Below are 14,890 nucleotides of genomic sequence, written 5' to 3' on the forward strand. Positions count from 1 at the left end.
GGTGGTTCACACACCTCAGGTAAGGGGCGAGGATGAGAAGCTGGGGACTTCATGGTAATTTCAGACATGATAGAGATTGAACCAACAATGTTGGCATCATGAACCTGTTAGCTGTGGTAGCTGAACCCCACTTGTAGCAGAGGGATTCAATCCCTTGAACAGAGCAAGCTTGAGAATTCAACACTAAAATCAATATGTACGGACGCGCTGGACACCTGAAACATCAATACAGAGATTGCTGAAGAAGCTAAGCATGTCCGGCAGCATCTCTGAGGGGAGAGGGAGAAAGAGACAGAGAGAAAGTTTACCTTTTAATCCAGTGATTTCTGCAGGAAAGTTCCTTCAGAACAGACCGTTTTGAGGAAGGGTCACTTGACAAAGGCACTTCACAAAGATCCTGATCAATGTAATTTTGTGGTGTTAGTTCAGAAGGAACAGCTCAGACCTAACATTTCAGTGTGCCTTTGTTCTGTATCTGTTCTCCCATGTATCAAGCACTCCGAATACAATACCTTACACAGCCTTAAACCTGCACACCTGCTGTGCTCTTCCAGCACCACTAATCCAGAATCTGGTTTCCAGCATCTGCAGTCATTGATTTTACCACAGCCTTAAACCTGTTTGTCAACTTGCAACAGTAGCAGCCTCAGGGCATTGAACACAGACTGAATTACTCAGTGACACTTGAATAAGATCAAGTTCTCAAGTAAACAGATGGTGGGGAAATTCAGCACAATTCAGCAGGTAGCAACGGTGAAGAGAGAGAGGAACAATTCCCATTTCAAGTGACTCTTCCTCAAAACGGTCTGTTCTGAAGGAACTTTCGCGCAGAAATCACTGGATTGAAAAGTGAACTTTCTCTCTGTCTCTTTCTCCCCCTCCCTTCACAGAAGCACTATCTGAGGTAATGAGGGGGCACATTCTGAGGTACTGAGGGAGCACTTTCTGAGCTACTGATGGAGCACTTTCTGAGATATTAAGGGTGCACTTTCTGAGGTATTGAGGAAGCACTATTGAGGTATTGATGGAGCAATTTCTGAGGATTTGAGGAAGCACTATCTGATGTACTGAGGAAGAACTCTCTGAGGTACTGAGGGAGCACTTTCTGAGGTATTAAGGAAGCACTACCTGAGGTACTGAGGGAGCACTTTCTGAGGTTTGAGAGAGCACTTTCTGTGGTCCTGAGTGTGCATTATCTGAGGAATTGAGCGAGTAGTTTCTGCGGTATTGAGGAAGCACTGTGGAGGCAAAATATAGAGACCCACCCTCCCTCCTACATATAACATAGAACATTGAACAATACAGCACAGAATGGGCCCTTCGGCCCACGATGTTGTGCCGAACCTCTAACCTAGATTAAGCAGCCATCCATGTACCTATCCAAATGCTGCTTAAAGGTCGCCAATGATTCTGACTCTACCACTCCCACGGGGAGCGCATTCCATGCCCCCACCACTCTCTGGGTAAAGAACCCACCCCTGACATCTCCCCTATACCTTCTACCCTTCACCTTAAATTTATGTCCCCTTGGTATTGATGTATTGATGGGGCACTTTCTGAGGTATTGAGCGAGTAATTTCTGAGGTATTGAGGGACCACTGTCTGAGGTACTGAGGAAGCACTGTCTGAGGTACTGAGCGTGCACTATCTGAGGTATTGAGGGAGCACTTTCTGAGGTATTGAGGGAGTACTATCTGAGGTAACGAGGAAGCACCATGTGAGTACTGAGGGAGCCCACTATTTGAGGTACTGAGGGAGCGCGTTCTGAGGTACTGAGGGAGCACTATTTGAGGTGTTGAGGAAGCACTATCTGAGCTATTGAGGAAGCACTGTATGAGGTACTGAGTGTGCACGAGCTGATGTATTGATGGGGCACTTTCTGAGGTATTGAGCGAGTAATTTCTGAGGTATTGAGGGAGCAGTTTCAGACGTACTGAGGGAGCACTTTCTGACGAATTGAGGGAGCACTTTCTGAGGTGTTGAGGAGGCACTGTCTGAGGTGCTGATTTAGCACCATCTGAGGTACTGAGGGAGAACTTTCTGAACTTTTGAATTCTCTCTCTGTTCACCCTCTCTCTCTGTCCCCCTCTCCATCCCTCCCCTCTCTGACCCACCTCTCTCTGTCCCCCTCTCCGTCTCTCCCTTCTCTGCCCCCTCTCTCTGTCCCCCCTCTCTCTATCCCCCCTCTCTGTCCCCCTTCTATGTCCCTCTCTCTCTGCTCCCCCCTCCGTCCCCTCTCTCTCTGCTCCCCCCTCCGTCACCTCTCTCTCTGCTCCCCCCTCCGTCCCCTCTGTCTCTGTCCTCCTCTCTCTCTGTCCCCCTCTCTCTGTTCGCCTTCTCTCTGTGCCCCTCTCCATCCCTCCCTTCTCTGTCCCCCCTCTCTGTCCCCCCTCCCTCTGTCACACTCCTCTCTGTTCCCATTCTCTCTGTCCAACCCTCTCACTCTGTATCCTCCTCTCCCTCTGTCCCTATCTCTCCGTCCACCCCTCTCTCTCTGCCCCCCTTCTCCCTGTCCCCATTCTCTCTGTTCCCCCTCCCTCTGCCCCTATATCTGTCCCCCATCTCCGTCTCTCCCCTCTCTGTCACACTCTCTCTGTCACCCCTCTCTCTGACCCCCCTCTCTGGATACCCCTTCCCGCTTTCTCGGTCGCAGCCCTCTCTATGTACCCCCTCTCTCTGTCCCCTCACTCTCTCTGTCCCCCCCCTCTATCCCTCTCTCTCTGTCCCCCTCTCTCTCTGTCTCCCTCTCTGTGCCCCTTTCTCTGTCCCACCTCTCTCTGTCCCCCTGTCTCTGTGTCCCCCTCTCCCTCCGTCCTCTCTCTATCACAACTCTCTCTGTACCCCGTGCCCCCTCTGTCCCCCACTCTCTTCATCCCCTACTCTCTGTCCCCCACTCTCTGTCTCCCTCTCTCTATCCCCCTGCTCTCTGTCTCCCCTCTCTCACCCGTTCTCTCTGTCCCCTCTCTCTCTGTCCCCCGCTCTTTGTCCCCCTCTCTCTGTACCCCCTCTCTCTCTGTCCCCCTATCTCTGTCCACCTCTCTCTGTCCCCCTCTCTCTGTACCCCCTCTCTCTGTCCCTCTATCTCTGTCCACCTTTCTCTCTGTCCCCCTCTCTGTCCCCACGCTCTCTCTGTCCCACCGTCTCTGTGTCCCCCTCTCACTCCCTCCTCTCTCTGTCACCTCCCTCTCTGTCTACCCGTTGCCCCCTCTGTCCCCCACTCTCTCCCTCGTCCCCCCTCTGTCCCCCACTCTCTCCATCCCCCACTCTCTGTCCCCCTCTCTCTGTCCCCCACTCTATGTCCCCCCTCTCTCTGCCCTCACTCTCTGTCCCCCTCTCTCTGTCCCCCACTCTCTGGCCCCTCTCTCTGTTCCCCGTCTCTTTGTCCCCCTCTCTCTGTCCCCCCCTCTCTGACCCATCTCTCTGTCCCCCTCTCTCTGTGACCCACACTCTGTCCCCCACCCTCTGTCCCCCTCTCTCTGTTCCCCCTCTCTGTGTCCCACTCTCTCTGTCCCCCCTCTCTCTGTCCCCCTCTCTCTGTCTCCCACTGTCTGACCCCTCTCAATACACCCCTCTCTCTCCCCATCTGCCCCCTACCTCGCTCCCCCCACTCTCTTGTCCCCCTCTCTCTCTGTTCCCTCCCTCTCTGTCCCCCCTCTCTCTGTCCCACCTCACTCTGTCCCCACTCTCTCTGTCCGTCCCCTCTGTCCCCGTCTCTCTTACCTACTATTTCTTTCCCCCGCTATCTCTGCCCCCCTCTTTCTGTCCCCCTCTCTCTTCGCCCCCATCTCCCTGTCCCCCTCTCTCAATATCCCCCCTCTCTCTGTCCCCACTCTCTCTCTGTCCCCCCGCTCTGTCACCCTTCACTCTGTCCCCAATCTCTCTGTCACCCTCTCACTCTGTCCCTCCCTCTCCCTCTGTCCCCATCTCTCTGTCCACCCTCTCTCTGTACCCCTTTCTCTGTCCCCCTCTCTCTCTTCCCCCTCTCACTACCTCCTCTCTCTCCCCTATCACTCAACCCTCTCTCTCCACCCACTCTCTTGTCCCCACTCTCTTGCCCCCCCCTCTCTCCCTGTCCCCCTCTCTCTCTGACTCCCTCTCTCACTCTGACCGCCCCCTCTCTGTCCCCCTCTCTCGGTCCCCTCTCTCTCTGCCCCTCCTTCTCTCTGTCCCTCCGCTCTCAGTCCGCGGCCTCTGTCCCCTTCTCTATTTTCCCCTCTCTCTGTCCCACCTCTCTCCGTTCCCCTGTCCCCCCTCTACTGCACCCCCGTCGCTCTGTCTCCCCTCTCTTTCTGTCCCCACTCTCTCTGCTCCCCTCTCTGTCTCCCCTTCTCCCTGTACCCCCCTCTGTTCCCCCTCTCTCTGTCCCCCTCTCTCTGTACCACCTCTCGCTGTCCTCCCTCTTTCACTGTCCTCCTCTCTCTCTGTCCCCCTCTCTCTATCCTCCCTTCTCTCTGTCCCCCTCTCTCAGCCCCCCTCTCTGTCCCCCCCTTCTCGGTCCCAGCCCTCTCTCTGTTCCCCCCTCTCTGTCCCACTCTCAGTCCCCCTCTCTATCTCTGTCCTCCCCCTCTCTGTATCTCCCGCTATCTGTCCCCCTCTCTCGGTCCCCCTCTCTTTCTGTCCCCCTTCTCTCTGTCCCCCTTCTCTCTGTCCCCCCACTCTCAGTCCGCCCCCTCTCTCCCCGTCTCTCTTTACCCCTCTCTCTGCCCCCCTCTATGTGGCCCCCTCTCTCTGTACCCCGGTTTCTCTGTCCCCTTCACTCTCTGTCCCCCTTCTCCCTGTCCCCACTCTCTCTGTTTCCCCCTCTCTCTGCCCCCATCTCTGTCCCTCCCAGCTCTGGCCCTCCCCTCTCCGCCCCTCTCCTCTCTGTCCCCCCCTCTCTGACCTCCCTCTCTGTTCCCCACACCCGTCCCGCCTTCTCGTTCCCCGCCCTCTCTATGTACCCCCCTCTTTCTGTCTCCCCAGTCTCTCTGTCCCCCCCTCTATATCCCTCTCTCACTCTGTCCCTCTTTCTGTCCCCCGTCCCCCAGTCCCCCACTCTCTCCATTCCCCACTCTCTGTTGCCCACTCTCTGTCCCCCTCTCTCTGTTCCCCATTCTCTGTCTCCCTCTCGCTATCCCCCCTGCTCTCTGTCCCCCCTCCCTGTCCCCCTCTCTCTGTCCCCCTCTCTCTATCCGCCTCTCTCTGTCCCCCTCTCTCTGTTGCCTCTCTCTGTCCCCCTCTCTTTCCCGTTCTCTTTGTCCCCCCTTTCTCTCTGTCCTCCTCTCTTTGTCCCCCTCTCTCTGTCCTCCTCTCTCTGTCCCCTCTCTCTGTCCTCATCTCTCTTTCCCCTCTCTCTGTGTCCCCCACTCACTCACTCCTCTCTTTGTCACCTCCCTCTCTGACCCCCGTCCGCCCCCCGTCCCCACTCTCTCTATCCCCCAGTCTGACCCACCTCTTTCCCCCAGTCTCTCCATCGCCCACTCACTGTCCCCCACTCTCTCCGTCCCCCAGTCTCTGTCCCCCTCTCTCTGTCCCCCACTCTCAGCCCCTCTCTCTGTTCCCCCTCTCTCTCTGTCCCTCTCTCTCTGTCCCCCACTCTCTGACCCCTCTCTCATTATGTCCTCCCCTATTTCTCTCTCTCTTCTTCAACCTAGCTCTCCCTTGACTCTCGCTCTCTCTGTCTCACCCCGCTCCTTCACTCTCTCTCCACTTCTCTCACTCTCGATCCCCCTACCTCAGTCTCTCTTTCTCCCCACCTCCCTCTGTTTCTCTCTGACTAAATCTCTTTTGCTCCTGCCCCCCTCCCTCTCTGATGCAATCTGTCTCCCTGACGCGTCTGTCTCCCTCTGATCCAGATATTGGGGAGGGGGTAGTCCCCATGAAACAACTGAAATCCTGTCCCACTCACGACAGGAAATGGGGAGTCCAGGTTGGAGTGGGGGGGGGGGGGACAGATGGAGTTAAATCCAGCTCCTGAGCTCAGGGCGCGGTGTCCTCCCCTTCCCTGAGGACCAGGACTTGGGGCTGAGTCTGTCTCTCTCCAGCCCAGCTTCTCCAACACAAAGACACACAACAACATCAGTCACTCTGCTGCTCGGCACGCTTTAATCAACATTTTTATTGTTTATAAATGGAAGTGATGGATACAGTCAGTGGGATGGTGCCTTTTCTCACTGGCCCCTGAGTTGTGAGAAACATTGAAATGTTTCCCTGTAACCCCCCTGTGGGATAAGGATGGACAAACCAGCTCTACCCTCAGTCTGTTACCATAGCGACAGGCTGCTCCATCGCTGAAACACTGAACTGAAATGAGAAAATCCCGGATGGTGTGATTAATGAGGGAATTTGGTAGATGGATGGATTTGGGTGAAGGGATATTTCAGCACATCCTTCAGCTGCTGCCTGAACTTAGTCTGGGTCACGGCATAAATCGCGGTGTTTGTGCAGCAACTGAGGAGCTGCAGCATGAAGCCCAATTCCAGCACAAAGGGATGGAGATACACAGAGTAATACCCAATCCACCACATCCGGTTCCATATAAAATACAGCATTAACATTGACCATAACAGGATGAAATTGGCCGAGATCACAAACAGTAAAATGATGGATTTTTTTCGGTTTCTCATTTCAGTGTCAGACTGAGCGTCCCCATTGGTGTGAGCGCGGAGTCTCCTGCGGGCTCTGCTGGTCACTAAAATGTGTCTGACGGTGAGAACATTGAGCAGCAGAATCAGGAGAAATGGGACACACGGGGTTAGAATGTGGTGGAGGGACTCGATTGTGACCCAGACACTGGAGGATAGAACAGCGCGTGTTACATCACAAAACCAGGGGTCGTTCCCCAGCCGATACCGAGCCTCGAGCATAAAATACCAGGAAATGTTCTTTAAACAGCTCAGCACAGTCACTGCTCCCAGAACCACAGCCGCCGTTTTCTCACTGCAATATTTACTTTTCAGCTTCTGGCAACAAATGGCCACAAACCGATCAAAGGTGAAAGTGACGGTGAACCAGACAGAGCAGTCAGTGGCTGCATAAAGCAGGACGGCGTGGATATTACACACAGGGACGGAGTACTCCAGGAAATAAAACTGTTCCCAATAAACAATGGGAATGTGTCTCAGGATCAGGTCGAGGATAATGACCAGGAGATCCGCCGCTGCCATGGCCCCCAGGTAACGTCTGACACATGGAGACAATCCACAATCTTTATAAAGCAGGACGTAGATGGTCACTACGTTAACTGTGAGGAAGGAAAACAAACCCATTATCCATCAGCCTGGAGGCAAAGGGACCCGTTTGATCGGGGACCCAGTGAGATTTTCAAATGTGTCCCTGTATTCAGGGATTTATTAAAATAATTGGAGCTGGAATAACAAATGGGAAGGTCGGAATTACTGACAAAAATGTGACATAAACCACAAGAAACCCTCCCTCCCCAAACACACAGAGACACATCCATCAGGACAGATGGTTTCTAGAACATTCCCACACTCTCGATCGCTCGAGAGCAGACACAGGTCACTCCTTCCCAGTTCCTAATACGGAGGGTGGGAACGTTGCTGTCCTGAAGGATTCTCTCCCAGTTTCCTGAAGACAAACGGAGTTTGGGAATTCCTGTATTTTGGTCTAAATTGTGGTCGATCCTGTGTCGAGGAGAAATGTAAACGCAGGGAAAACGTATTCACCCCTTTAACTGCCTGAGGGGCCTTCGGAACAGTGTCTCCTTCTCCCTGGAACGGGATCTCTTCCCTCGGGATCTTATCGTTTGTTCAATTCACTGACGTCCGGCCGTTCACAAACAATGTCAGGGACAGAACGTTCCGGGGAATGTCAGTTATAGAATGTTGGGGACAGGACGTTCTGAGGAATTCCTTGACCTGTCCATGACCTTCCCCCACTATCCACCCCACCAACATGATGTACTGAGCAAAGGCCACATATCCATCCAGCGTGGGGAGCTGCACTGACCACATCATTGCATTATCTATAAACCACAGATAGTCTGACCAACTCAGCAGGATGTGCAGTGATCACCCGTGAATTAATCTGTAACCCAGGAGCAGTTACCCTCCCAGCATGTAGGACTGTGTACCCCACCCCAGTACATTGATCTGTAACCCAGGGGCAGTTACCCTCCCAGCATGTAGAGCTCTGTACACCACCCCAGTGCATTGCTCAGTAACACTGTGTTCGATCCCTGCCCTGTGTGGGGAAACTAGCAGCCCGGGCTGGAAGTGACAGGATGTGCAGCTCCCATCCATTTACAGCTCCATATCTCCATTGTTGCCATGACAAGGGGGTGCTGTGGGTGTGAACGTCACTTCCAGAGAGAGATGGCGGGGGAATCAGTTTAAATATCATGACATGGGAGGGGTTTAGGAAATAGACAGAGAGGGGGAAACTGAGAGACAGTGTCATGGAAGGATGTGTTCCCAGGTTGCAGAATGCTGAAATGTAGACACTTCGATAGCATCCTGTAACATGAGCCAGTCTTCCCAGGAAATTTGGGAAAAAAGGATCTTGGTGTGAGGTCAGATGAAACAACAGCTGCTGTGTGGGTTTGAAATTACGTTTGTGTAATTTTAATAAGTGTCTTTTTGAAACAGTACATTACTGTAGGGTTGGAGTAGGATAATAAGCAGTTCAGGAAAGGGGTAGAGTTGTGAATAGTTGATGTAAAATATTCAGTTTCAGAGTTAAAAAAATAAATTGATGTTTTTATTTAAACAGTGGAATTTGGGAGTCCTCTGTCACTCATAGTTTAACAATTTACAAGGCCAATTGAGCATTTCTTTATGTTTAGTTTATATTACCAGATGAGCTCAATGTTGTGTCCTAACAATTGCTGTGTGTATCTGTGTGTCTCAGTGTGGGGCAGGTCTGGCAGTCTCTGTGGTGCTTAAAGTGATACAATGCCACCCTCTGCTGGCCTCCACACGCCACTGCACAGGCATTGGCAGAGGGTGAAAACCAACAGGGATTCATTCAGAGAAGGGGAGGGAGAGGACAGCTACTCACGGCACCATCCAAACTGATGTCTTATCCATGGACTGATCTAAATGTCCTTAAAATGTTGTAACTGTCCTTGCTTTCACCACTTCCTCTGGAAGTTCATTCCACACACAAGCCAGATTTGGTCTAAAATAATTACCTCTCGTGACATTTGTGAATCATTTTTCCTCACAACTTAAAATATCCCTCAGTTTTGAATCCCCAACTCTAGGGAAAAGACATCAGCCCTCCCTTCAGCTTCTCTGTACCCCCCATTATTTTAAAAACCTCTGTCAAGTTACTGCTTAATCTCATATTCTTCAGTGAAAAAAGTCCCAGCCGATCCAGCCTCTCCTTATAGCTCAATCCCTCCTTTCCCAGCAACATCCAGGTTAATCTCTTCTGAATCCTCTCCAGCTTAATAATATCAACGTCAGTAATATCAAAGTGAATAGTCAAGGTATTTTCTTAGGGTACGGGGAGACCAAAACTAGCGGACATCAGCTTAAGGTGAGAGGGGAAACATTTAAAAGTGACCTAAAGGGCAGCTTTTTCACCCAGAGGGTGGTGTGCCTATGGAATGAGCGGGCAGGATGACCAGACTGGACACAGTATTCCAGAAGAGGTCTCACCAATAACCTGTACAACCACAACATGACATCCCCATTCCGATACTCAAAGGTCTGATCAATGAAGACAAGTGTGTTAAACACCTTCTTAACCACGCTATCTATATGAGGTGCAAATTTTAAAGAATTAAATCTGACGGCCTAGGTTTCTGTTCTACAACATTGCCAAAGGCCCTGCTTTTAATTGTATAGGTCCTGCTGTTGTTTGATTTACCAAATCCAATGCATCGCATTAATCCAAACTAAACTCCATCAGCCACCCCTCAGCCCAGTGTGTGATATTACTGTCACCTCCCCCTCCCCTTCAATTTTAAAATGCCCATCCCTCTCCAGACGGCCTGCACACTCCGGCCTTGAGTTTCACAAAGACCCTGAGCTTGGTTTGCCTTGTGTGGTTAGGGGGAGGAGGGACAGATTGCAGACACAGTCAGTGGGGAGGAGAGGCTGGACAGTAATCAGCGGCCTGGTGTCACTTCATGGTTTTAGGAAGAGGGCAGTCGCACGTTAGAGGTGGGTAAGAGTGATCGGTGTTTTGGGACCAGAAATTAAGCTCTTCCTTCGTCTCTGGTGTTCAGTAATAAATATCTATTTGAGACCCTTCATTGGGCAGAGTGTGGCTGCAGGATTTCTTTCCTTAATATTGCAGACTTCAGATAATAGCAATTAAAGATGGTCATAGTTAATTTCGATAGCATAGCATATGGACTCAATATCCTACAGTTGAGACAAATATCTTGCATTTGTTTAATAATACAAAGTGATTTTTTGTAATTCAGTAATGGCAACCTGATTATAATCATCCACACCGAACTGAAAATGGGCACTAAAATATGACCCAAATTCTGAGTATGGTAGTTGTATTGGGTACTATCCCTGTCTCTGAGCCAGAGCTCTGGATTTGATTCCAATTCCTGAGCTTGTGTGGTAGTGTGCCTCAACTCACTCCAGGGTATCTGTTTTCTGTACATAACACACCCCGAACCGCTCGATTACTTTCCAGGCTTTAACTGACTCCAGGATATCGGTTATTCTGTAACATAAACCAGCCTGAACCCCTCAATTAGATTCCAGGCTGTAACTCACTCTGGACGATCTGTTATTCTGTATATAAACCACTCTGAACCCCTCAATTAGATTCCAGACTGTACCCCACTTCGGGATATTTGTTATTCTGTGTATAAACCACCCTGGACCCCTCAATTAGATTCCAGACTGTAACTCACTCCGGGATATCTGTTATTCTGTATATAAACCACTCTGAACCCCTCAATTAGATTCCAGGCTGTAACTCACCCTGGGATTTCTGGTATTTTGTATATTAACCACTCTGAACCCCTCAATTAGATTTCAGGCTGGAACTCACCCTGGGCTATCTGTTATTCTGTATATAAACCACTCTAAACCCCTCTATTAGATTCCAGGCCGTAGCTCAGTCTGGGCTATGTGTTATTCTGTATATAAACCACTCTGAACCCCTCAATGAGATTGCAGGCTGTAACTCGCTCTGGACTATCTGTTATTCTGTATATTAACCACTCTGAAGGCCTCAATTGGATCCAGACTGTAACTCACTCCAGGTTATCTGTTATTCTGTATATGAACCACTCTGAACCCCTCAATTAGATTCCAGGCTGTAACTCATCCGGGATATCTGTTATTCTGTATATAAAGCACTCTGAACCCCTCAATTCGATTCCAGGCTGGAACTCACTCCGGGATATCTGTTATTCTGTGACATAAACCAGAGGATTTGAGCCACGGGGAGAGGCTGAATAGGCTGAGGCTGTTTTCCTTGGAGCATCAGAGGCTGAGGGGTGACTTTATCGAGGTTTATAAAATCATGACCGGCATGGATAGGAAAAATAGACAAAGTCTTTTCCTCGCTGTAGGGGAGCTCAGAACTAGAGGGCAGAGGTTTAGTGTGAGAGGGGAAAGATATGGAAGAGACCGATGGGGCAACTTGTTCACTCAGAGGGTGGTACATGAATGTATTGAACTGTCAGAGGAAGTGGTGGAGGGTAGTACAATTGCAACATTTAAAATTCAGCTCGATGGGTATGTGAATGGGAACGTTTTGGAGGGAGATGGGCCAAGTGCTTGAAAAAGATACTAGAGTAGGTTAGGATATCTGGTCGGCATAGACGGGTTGGACCAAAGGGTCTGTTTCCATACTGTACATCTCTAAGACTGTATGACTCCGCGAATTTTGTGACTCACTACTTGTTATCTGTTATTCTGTATGTAACCCAACATGAACACCTCGATTTGATTCCAATCTGTAACTCACTCCAGGCTATCTGTTATTCTGTATTTTAACCCCCTGAACCCCGCGATTAGATTCCTGGCTGTAACTCACGCTGGGCTATCTGTTATTCTGTATGTAACCCACCCTGAACGCCTCGATTTGATTCAAATCTGTATCTCACTCCAGGCTATCTGTTATTTTGTATTTTAACCCCCTGAACCCCGCGATTAGATTCCTGGCTGTAACTCACGCTGGGCTATCTGATATTTTGTATATAACCCACCCTGAACACCTCGATTTGAATCCAGGCTGTAACTCACTCCAGACTATCTGTTATTCTGTATGTAACCCACCCTGAACCCCTCGATTGGATTCCTGTCTGTATCTCATTGTGTGGCATCTGTTATTCTGTATATAAATCACTCTGAACTCCTCGATTAGGTTCCGGGCATTAGCTCAGTCAGGGCTATCTGTTAATCTGTATATAAAAAAGCCTGAACCCCTCAATTAGATTCCATGCCTTAACTCACTCCAGGGTATCTGTGTTTTGTATATTAACGACTCTGAACCCCTCGATTACATTCCAGGCTTTAACTCACTCCGGGATATCTGTTATTCTGTATATAAACCACTCTGAACCCCTCAATTAGATTCCAGGCTGTAACTCACTCTGGGCTGTCTGATATTCTGTATATAAACCACCCTGAACCCCTCAATTAGGTTCCAGGCTGTAACTCACCCCGGGCTACCTGTTATTCTGTATATAATAAACCATAAACCCCTCAATTAGATTCCAGGCTGTAATTCACTCTGGGATACCTGTTATTCTGTATATAAACCACCCTGAACCGCTCAATTAGATTCCAGGATATAAATCACTCCGGGTTACCTGTTATTTTGTACATAATCCACCCCGAAATCAGCAATTAGATTCCAGGCTGTAACTCTTTCCGGCCTTTCTGTTATTCTGTATATAAACCACCCCGAATCCCTCGATTAGATTCCAGTCTGTCCCTCACTCCTGGGTACCTCATATGCTGTATGTAAACCCGAAACCCCTCAATTAGATTCCAGTCTGGAAATCACTCCTGGGGATCTGTTATTGGATCTGTGTAGTGATCCTTGTTGGATGTTAGACCGAAGACAAGATAAACTAAATGGTCAAATGTTACATTGGGGGCAGGAACACAGAAATCTGCTGGTTCATTTCTGACCTGTTACATATCTCCAAGTTTCAGATTGGGGCTGAATTTCTGTCACAATGGGGAAAGTCTCAAAAGCTGTTTACTGTCCTGCATGAATGCATCATCATAACATGAATTCTGTTGCAAGATAGGAAATGGAGACAGCTTCTGGAAGGTGTCTGTATCCCTGTGTGTGTGATTATGTGTGTCTGTGATTCTGTGTGCATGTTCAATGTTATATATATTTTCAAACTGTATTGATGTTGCCAGTCTCTCTTGCTTTTCCTTATTTATAAACTCAATGTGATCATTTTGCTGATATAAAATGGTGGCTGTGGACAAATCTAAAATGTCTGCCTGACTGATTTGTGTCAGGAATACCTTCAGCAAGGGAGAGGGGGCAATGTGTCAAAAGCCATTTCCATTCATTGATGCCAGCAGAAATAAAAAATGGAGACAGCTCTTTGAAGGTGGTTAAAATGTAAATCCCAGAACCTTTTTACAGTGAATGCGGAGAGACAATGTGACATTCCAGTAAGGTCTGCCTTACTTTCCAAGCTCCTAATATATGAGAGAAACATAATATACAAAACCTGAAAGAGCTCAGCCACTGAATTGTAGATTTGGAGCATTGGATCAGAATAATGCCTGGAGAGGCGTTATCCCAAATTGAAGGGTTTCTCCAATCCCACACTGACCTTCTGTGGGTTCAAATTGGGAACCCATTGACTAGATTCAAGGCTGTAAACCACTCCGGGCTATCTTTTTATTCTGTCCATAAACCACACTGAACCCCTTGGTTAGATTCCAGGCTGTAACTCATCTGGACTATCTGTTATTCTGTATATAATCCACTCTGAAACCCTCAATTAGATTCCAGGCTGTAACTCACACTGGGCTATCTGTTATTCTGTATATAAACCACTCTGAACTCCTCAATAGATTCCAGGCAGTTACTCACTGTGGGCTATCTGTTATTCTGTGCATAAACCACTCTGAACTCCTCAATAGATTCCAGGCAGTTACTCACTGTGGGCTATCAGTTATTCTGTATATTAACGATTCAGAACCCCTCAATTAGATTACAGGCTGTAACTCACTCTGGGTTATCTGTTATTCTGTATATAAACCACTCTGAACCCCTCAATTAGATTCCAGGCTGTAACTCACTCCGGGGAATCTGTTATTCTGTATATAAACCACACTGAACCCCTCAATTAGATTCCAGGCAGTTACACACTCTGGGCTATCTGTTATTCTGTATATAAACCACTCTGAACCCCTCAATTAGATTCCAGGGTGAAACCCACTCCGGGATATCTGTTATTCTGTATGTTATCCACCCTGAACCCTTCAATTAGATTCCCGGCTGTAACCCACTTCGGGATATTTGTTTTTCCGTATGTAAACCACCCTGAACCCGTCAATTTGATTCCAGGCTGTAACTCACTCCGGGATATCTGTTATTCTGTATATAAACCGCTCTGAACCCCTCAATTAGATTCCAGGCTGTAACTCACTCCGGGATATCTGTTATTCTGTAACATAAACCAAAGGATTTGAGCCACGGGGAGAGGCTGAATAAGCTGAGGCTGTTTTCCCTGGAGCATCAGAGGCTGAGGGGTGACTTTATCGAGGTTTATAAAATCAAGACGGGCATGGATAGGAGAAATTGACAAAGTCTTTTCCTTGCTTTAGGGGAGTCCAGAACTAGAGGGCAGAGGTTTAGTGTGAGAGGGGAAAGATATGGAAGAGACCTAAGGGGCAACTTGTTCACTCAGAGGGTGGTCCATGAATGGAATGAACTGTCAGAGGAAGTGGTGGAGGGTAGTACAATTGCAACATTTATAATTCAGCTC

At 49.1% G+C, this 14,890-nt stretch overlaps 1 long non-coding RNA gene across 1 annotated transcript in view; it reads left to right on the forward strand.

Moving 5' to 3' along the window:
• The window catches only part of LOC140472053 (uncharacterized), a 120,520-nt gene extending 113,475 nt beyond the window's left edge, over positions 1-7,045 (forward strand). Inside the window, exon 3 of the long non-coding RNA XR_011957354.1 lies at positions 6,939-7,045. This is a non-coding gene — a long non-coding RNA (uncharacterized lncRNA). The remainder of the gene's footprint in view (positions 1-6,938) is intronic.
• The last annotated feature ends 7,845 nt before the right edge of the window (positions 7,046-14,890 follow it).

Source organism: Chiloscyllium punctatum, unplaced genomic scaffold, assembly GCF_047496795.1.
Source record: "Chiloscyllium punctatum isolate Juve2018m unplaced genomic scaffold, sChiPun1.3 scaffold_239, whole genome shotgun sequence".
In the NCBI taxonomy this organism is placed as follows: Eukaryota; Metazoa; Chordata; class Chondrichthyes; order Orectolobiformes; family Hemiscylliidae; genus Chiloscyllium; species Chiloscyllium punctatum.